At 38.4% G+C, this 7,438-nt stretch overlaps 1 non-coding gene across 1 annotated transcript; it reads left to right on the top strand.

Moving 5' to 3' along the window:
• Positions 1-5,887: 5,887 nt before the first annotated feature.
• LOC112064375 (U6 spliceosomal RNA) lies at positions 5,888-5,993 on the top strand. The gene has a single exon (XR_002891489.1). It is a non-coding gene; the product is annotated as a U6 spliceosomal RNA (small nuclear RNA).
• Positions 5,994-7,438: the final 1,445 nt, after the last annotated feature.

Below are 7,438 nucleotides of genomic sequence, written 5' to 3'. Positions count from 1 at the left end.
TAGAAGTGTCTCCCCCTGGAGCCTGAAGAGGGATCGAGTGGCCCTGGATTAAGTGAAGGACATTCATGAGGTCAATGTTCTGGATGACTCGTTTCCATGAGACCTTGGAGGAGGTCTGAACTGATTCTAGAGTCTTGTGTTCTGAGATCACGCATCTCTCATCCTTGTGCCTTTCTTCCTCCTCCTTGTCTATACTAGTCCCCATTCCCAAGGACAGTGTCCAGAAATTCCCCTAAGACCTAGCTCCTTCCAATCCCAAACTTTTTACTTTTCTGTGGTCCATCCCTAACCCTCTAAGTCGTGATCTCCATCTTTCTCTCTTCCAAAGACAGCCCCACAGTCTTCAGAAGACAAACGTTCAGATAGTCACTGCTCCCTTTTCATTGTTTTTTAAAAGACCTTTTCCTTTAAAATAAAACTGAGGTAGAGATAACCACGTAAAATGTATAATTCAATACATGACTTAAGGCAAAACCACTGTAATCAATGCTCAGTTCAAGAAATAGAACTTTTCCATCCGCTGCATAAGTCTCCCTGCTGCAGGCCAATCAAAGGCCACTCTTTCCTCTCAAAAGTAGTCATATCCTTGCAAACTATTTGGGCCTTGAATTTCCTTTGAGGGATGATTTTATTACACTTACAACTAAAAGAAAATCATCTGTAGGACTATACAGATTGTCTAATTTCAGGGTCAGCTTTGGTAAATTTTGTGGGGTAGATTAATTAGGGTACAAAGTATTTGTCATTCATCTCATGGAGATGTAGCTGGCCCTGGACTTAGACCATTCTGAGAGTACGTCTAAAGAAGGCTTACAGCTTTTACTTTCCTATTGGAAGTCCTGAGCCATCAGGTAAGAAGTTTGCCTTCACTGCTGATGGGACCACATAGGCCACGTTAGAGGCACTGGAATTGCTGAGAGAGAGAGTGTCTCCGTGTCCCAGTTGAGCCTCCAGAGGACCCCAGCCCCAGCTACCATCTGACTGCAACCACATGAGAGACCCTCTGTGAATACCACCTTCTAAGCTCAATCAACTCCCAGAACTGTGAAAAATCATTAAGTGGCTGTAGTTTTAAGCCACTAAGTTTGGGTGCAATTTGTTATACAGAAATAGATCATGAAATGTTGTTTTTGGGTGTAATTTGTTATAGAGAAATAGATCATGAAATGTTGTTTTTCAAAGAATTTTATCAAAACGACAAATCTACCAGCACAAAATTCTTTATATCCTGTTAGTATCTTTTAATGTTTGTAGAATCTGCAGCAATGGCATCTTTTTGTTACAGATGTTAGTAATTTGTAATTTGGATTTTTCTTCCTTATCAGTCTTGCAGGTGGTTTATCAAAAAAAAAAAAAAAAAAGAAGAAGAAGAAAAAAAGAAAACTCTAGCTTTGTGATTTTCTTTATTATACATCTATTGTCCATTCTATTTCCTCTCTTATCTTCATTATTTCCTTTCTTCTACTTTTTTTGGCGTGTGTTTCTCCAGTTTACACAGCACCATTTGTTGAAGACACTATCCTTTCCCCATTGGATGTTCTTGGCTCCCTTATCAAATATTAGTTGAATATATATGAAAGGGTTTAATTCTGGGCTCTCTTTTCTGTTCCACTGGTCTATGTGTCCATTTTAATGCCAGTACTATATTGTTTTTATTACTATAGTTTGAAACCAGGAAGTGCGATACCTCTGGCTTTGTTCTTCCTTCTCAGGGTTGCTTTGGGTATTCTGGGTCTTTTGTAGTTTATGATTTTTTTGCTATATAGGTTGCTAGTCCTACCTCATTCACTTAAAACTTGGTATATTAGTCCTTTGCATGGCTATACCACAATTCAACCATTCTCTCTCTTAAAATTAAGACTGTTTCTTTTCTCTTCAGTTACTTTTTTTATATGTCATCTTGGGCACATGTATGAGAATTTACTTAGAATGTTTTTATCTAGGATGGAAGTCTGGGATTATCCAACTACCCGAAGGGATATACGCCAATATTTAACATATTTTATAATTTTTTGATGTACAGAATTTTCATAATCAAGACAAAGTTGTCAGTTTTTCTTTTTGAATTTGGAAATAATTTTGTTATTCCTAACCTGGTGCAGCAAACATTCAATTACAAGTCTCTTTAAGCTCATGTAGGATTGTTTCTTTTAGATATATATTGTTTTAGTCCATTCAGGCTACTACAACTAAATACCATAAACTGAGTAGCTTATAAACAGCAGAAATTTATAGCTCACAGTTCTGGAGGTAGGAAGTCTGAGATCAGGATACTAGCAAGGTCGAGTTCTGGTGAAAACCCTCTTCTGGGTTTGCAGACTGTCAGTATCTCACTGTGGCCTCACATGGTGGAAGGGAAGACCCTGGTCTTTTTGGCCCTTTATAAGGGCACTAATCCCATTCATAAGGGGTCCACCTTCAGGACTTAATCACCTCCCAAAGCTCTACATCTTAATACCATCACATTAGGGACTAGGTTTCAGCAGATACATTTTTTAGAGGCACAAACATTCAGAACATTGCAGATATATGGATGTGGATTTTATTGTTGTTGTCAATGATGTAACATTTGCACTTTAATATTTTAATAGATACCACCAAGCTCCCACTCATTCATGATGCTACTAATAATATATGAGAGAATCCATTCCCACAGACTCTTGTAAATCCTTTATTTAAAAAAACAGACTATTATATTTGCCAATTTGGGGGAGAAATATTTCAACACATTGCTATTTGAATTTGTATTTTTTTCTGATTATTGGTGTGTTTGAGTAAATATTTTATGTTTATTGGCCTTTGGTGTATTTGCTTCTGTAAATAGTCTGTATCTTTGCCCACTTTTCTGTTGTTTATTTTTGTTCATTTATTTGTTGATTTGTTGGCAATTTTACATATTAAGAAAGTTAGCCCATTGTCAGCCTTGTATGTTGCAAGGTTTTCTTTAAAATTTATTTAATCCATGCAAATAAATTTAAAATTTTTATTCAAATACATATTTTTCTTTATGCCTTCTAGTCTTTCTGTCTTGCTTAGGAAGACTCTTTTTCTTTAAGAAAGCTTATTTTAACAGGCTTCTTGAGGTATAATTTACTTACCCCAAATTCATTCTTTGTACATGTAAAATTTAATGCTTTCAGTAAATTATAGTTTTTTTCTTTTAATTTATTTTTTATTGAGGTAACATTGGTTTATAACACTATATAAGTTTTATGTTACAACCTTATATTTCTACTTTTGTACACAATAGAGCATGCTCACTGCCAGATTTAGTTTCCATTCATCTTCATAGAGTTTATCCCCTTTACCCATTTCACCCTCCTCCCACTTCTGGGTATTTATCCAAAGACTATGAAAACTGTAACTCGAAAAGATATATGCGTCCACATGTTTATCACAGCATTATGTGCAATAGCCAAGATATGGAAACAACCTAAGTGCCCACCAACAGATGAATGGATAAAAAAAAGATGTGGTATATATATATATATATATATACACACACACACACACACATACAATGGAATACTATCAGCCATAAAAAAAGATGAAGTCTTGCCATTTGCAACCACATGGATGGACCTTGAGTGTATGACCCTAAGTAAAATAAGCCAGATGGAGAAAGAGAAATACTGTGTGATTTTACTGATACGTGGACGGCAAAAACAAGTAAATAAAAACAAAATAAACAAGACATATCAAACAAAAATAAATGCTTAGATACAGAGAACAGAGTAGTGGTTACAGTGGTGTCTTTTGATTGGTTAATTCAATCTATTTACATTTAGGGTGAATATTGATAGATGAGGACATGGTACTGCCATTCTATCTTTTGTTTTCTGGTTGTTTTATATCTCTATTGCTTCTTTTTTCCTTGTGTTTCTATCTGCCATTTTAGTTTGGTGGTGTTAAAGGATGTTTTTCTCAGTTTCCTCTTTTTTAATGTTTCATGTCTCTGCTCTAGGTTTATGTTTTGTTGTTACCATGAGATTTGTATAAAACATCTCATATATAAAAGTCTTTTTTTCTGCTGATAGCATTTTATCTTCATTTACCTATATGACTTCTGTATTTTTCCTCTTCCCTTTTTATGTTTTTGTTGTCTCAAATTATCCCTTATGTTGTGTTTGTTCTCAAATTGAAGTAGCTATAGTTATTTTTATGCCTTGCCCCCTCTTTTACCTTTATGCTACAATAAGTGTTTGAAAACCTATTCTGATACAGAGCTGCAATGTTCTGATTCTGTCTATCACCTTACTCAAAGTTGTGTGTACTTTTTACCTTTTTGAAAGCAGCTCTTTTGCCCCTTTCCTATTTGCCCATTTCTGTTCCCCTCTAACCTTAAAAGAACCTAATTATAGGAATGAGATCATTAGGCAATTGAAACTAACTCCCGACTTATGCTCTCCTGAATGCACACCATGCCTTGTCTAACCTGTTGATACTTTTCCTAGATAAAAAGCAGTTAAAAAATGACTAGCTCTCTACCCTCAGCAGCTCAACCCCGCCAAGCAATCCTGCAGGAGATCACGCAGGCAAGATAACATCTGAAGAGAGAGTCAGCCAGTCTGCACTCAATGGAGAATGATGCAGAACCCAGCCTCCTGCCTTGGTGATTCACTGAGATTCTTTCCCTCCAATTTTCCCTTTAAAAACTGTCATGGCTGAGCAGAATCTTTGGAGTTGGTTTGGGAAACAAGTCCACCTTCTCCCCAGATTGCTGGCTTTTCTGATTAAAGCACGTTTCCTTTCTACTGACACTTGCCTTTCAAATTATTGGCTTATGAGTGGCGAGCAACTGAACCTGGGTTCAGTTACATTTTTATTTCTGGTAGAAGAGCTCCTTCTTACATCTCTTGTAAGGAAGGTATATGTTGATGAGCTCTCTCAGCTTTCGTTTGTCTGAGAAAGTCTTTATTTCTCCTTCATCTCTGAATGACAACCTTGTTGGATAGAGTATTCTTGGCTGACAGTTATCTTTCAGTATTTTGAGAATGTCATTCCACTCCCTCTTGACCTGTAGAATTTCTGCTAAGAATTCTGCCGATAAACTAATGGGGGTTCCTTTGTAGGTTACGATCCTTTTTTCCCTGTGATCCTGTTTTCCCCAGAGAATTTAAAAAATTCTCTGTCATTGATTTTTTTTTTTTTTTTCTTTTTTTGGCTGTGCTGTGCAACATGTGGAATCTTAGTTCCCTGACCAGGGATTGAACCCGTGCCCCCTGCAGTGGAAGCACGGAGTCCTAACCACTGGACCACCAGGGAAATCCCTGTCATTGACTTTTGACAATTTTAATATAATGTGTCTTGGAGATGGCCTTTTTGCATTGAGTTAATGAGGGGCTCTATTTCCTTCATTGACTTGTAGATTCAGTTCCTTCCCCTGGTTGGGAAGTTCTCAGCCATTCTTTCTTTTTAATTATATTTTTAAAAATTTATTTATTCTTTTTTCTGGCTGCGTTGGGTCTTCGTTGCTGCGTGCGGGCTTTCTCTAGTTGAGGCGAGTGGGGGCTACTCTTCTTTGCGGTGGGCGGGCTTCTCATTGCGGTGGATTCTCCTGTTGCGGAGCATGGGCTCTAGGCGCACGGGCTTCAGTAGTGACTCGTGGGCTCTAGACCGCAGGCTCAGTAGTTGTGGCTCACGGGCTTAGTTACTACGCGGCATATGGGATCTTCCCGGACCAGGGCTCGAACCCGTGTCCCCTGCATTGGTAGGCGGATTCTTAACCACTGCGCCACCAGGGAAGCCCCTCAGCCATTATTTCTTTAAATAAACATCTCTCCTCCCTTCTCGCTCTCTCCTTCTGAGATACCCATCACGCTAATGTTGCCCTTCCTAAAAGAGTCAAACGGCTCTCATAGAATTTCCTCATTTTAAAAAGATTTTCGTGCTTGCTTTGGCAGTACATATACTAAAATTGGAACCATACAGAGAGATTAGCATGGCCCCTGCGCAAGGATGACACGCAAATTCGTGAATATTTCCATATTTTTATAGGTAGCTAGTGGGAAGCAGCCACATAGCACAGGGAGATCAGCTTGATGCTTTGTGACCGCCTAGAGGGGTGGGAGGGAGACGTTAAGAGGGAGAAGATATGGGGATATATGTATACATATAGCTGATTCACTTTGTTATAAAGCAGAAACTAACACACCATTGTAAAGCAAGTATACTCCAATAAAGATGTTAAAAAATAAATAAAAAGATCTTTCTCTTTCTTCTTCTACTAGTATCATTTCTACATTTCTATCTTTGAGCTCACAAATTCTCTCTTCCATACGGTCTGCTCTATTTCCAGTGCTTTCTAATGAATTCTTCATCTCGTTTATTAGTTCTTTAGCTCCAGAATTTCCGTTTGATTCTTTTTTTTTTAGGGTTTCAATCTCTTTGGGAAAGTATTCCTTCTGTTCTGCCTTTGTGAGTTTCGTTGCTCGTTGAGTTTCTTCCTGACAGCTGTTTTGAATTCTCTATCAGTTAGATCACCATATCCCATGACCTTATGATTGGTTTCTGGAGAATTGTCATTTACTTTTGTGGTACATTATTGCTGTGGTTCTTCATGGTGCTTGATGAGTTGTCCTCTGCCAGCACATTTGAAGTAGCGAGCACACTTCGATTCTAATGAATCGTGGTTTTAGAAGTTAGAGGCTTTTCTTTTGTTTTCCAGTAGGTGGCACTAGAGCACACGGTTTTGGTTTCTCTTAACCTGAGCTGCCTCTGGTTATATTTGAGTTCTTCCGTCAGAGGTGTTGCAAGGTGCTCTCACTGTCACTTCTTGTGCCTCTGGAGTCATTGGTGCTTTGCTGCTGCCAGTGTTGCTGGTGTTGCCACCTGAGGCTCTGAGATGGGGGCTCTTCTGCTGTGTCTGGGATCCCTTGAGTTGCCACTGGCTGTTGTTTCAACCTCCAAGTACTTTCTCTTTCCCAGAGGTCAGGGAGTGAGTCTGATCACAGAGTTGGTTCTCCCCGCAACCAGCCCCCACCCCTAAGTGAGGTCCAACTGTCACCTCATTAATATAACGAGACACCTTTGTGGCTCTCATCACTTTGGAAATTACAAGGGTTTTAGGAGAACTGTGCCAGGAATGGGGAAAAAGACCAAGTATAGATTTCATTTTATGAAACCCAATATCACACTCTGGGAAAAATTAAGTTGCCTCTTATGTAATTAAAAATTTGTTAAGATGGTAAGTCTCATGGAAAGGATTCTTATCACAATAAAGGTGGGGGAACACAGGGAAATTTTTGGAGGTGATGGATATATTTAGCCATTGGACAGCTACATTTATCAGCTCTGGAGGTGCCCTACCTGGGGCCCATCTGCTATGTAAAATAAGTAAAAAAAAAAAATCAAAGCCAACTTGATTGGGTTTTTTCTACTACTAGCAGCAGAAAGCATCTTCATTGAAATAGTCATGCCATACATTTTAATTCAACCT

Source organism: Physeter macrocephalus, chromosome 18, assembly GCF_002837175.3.
Source record: "Physeter macrocephalus isolate SW-GA chromosome 18, ASM283717v5, whole genome shotgun sequence".
Classification (NCBI taxonomy): Eukaryota; Metazoa; Chordata; class Mammalia; order Artiodactyla; family Physeteridae; genus Physeter; species Physeter macrocephalus.
Note: the sequence above shows the minus strand (reverse complement) of the source record. Positions and strands in the feature narration are given on the sequence as shown.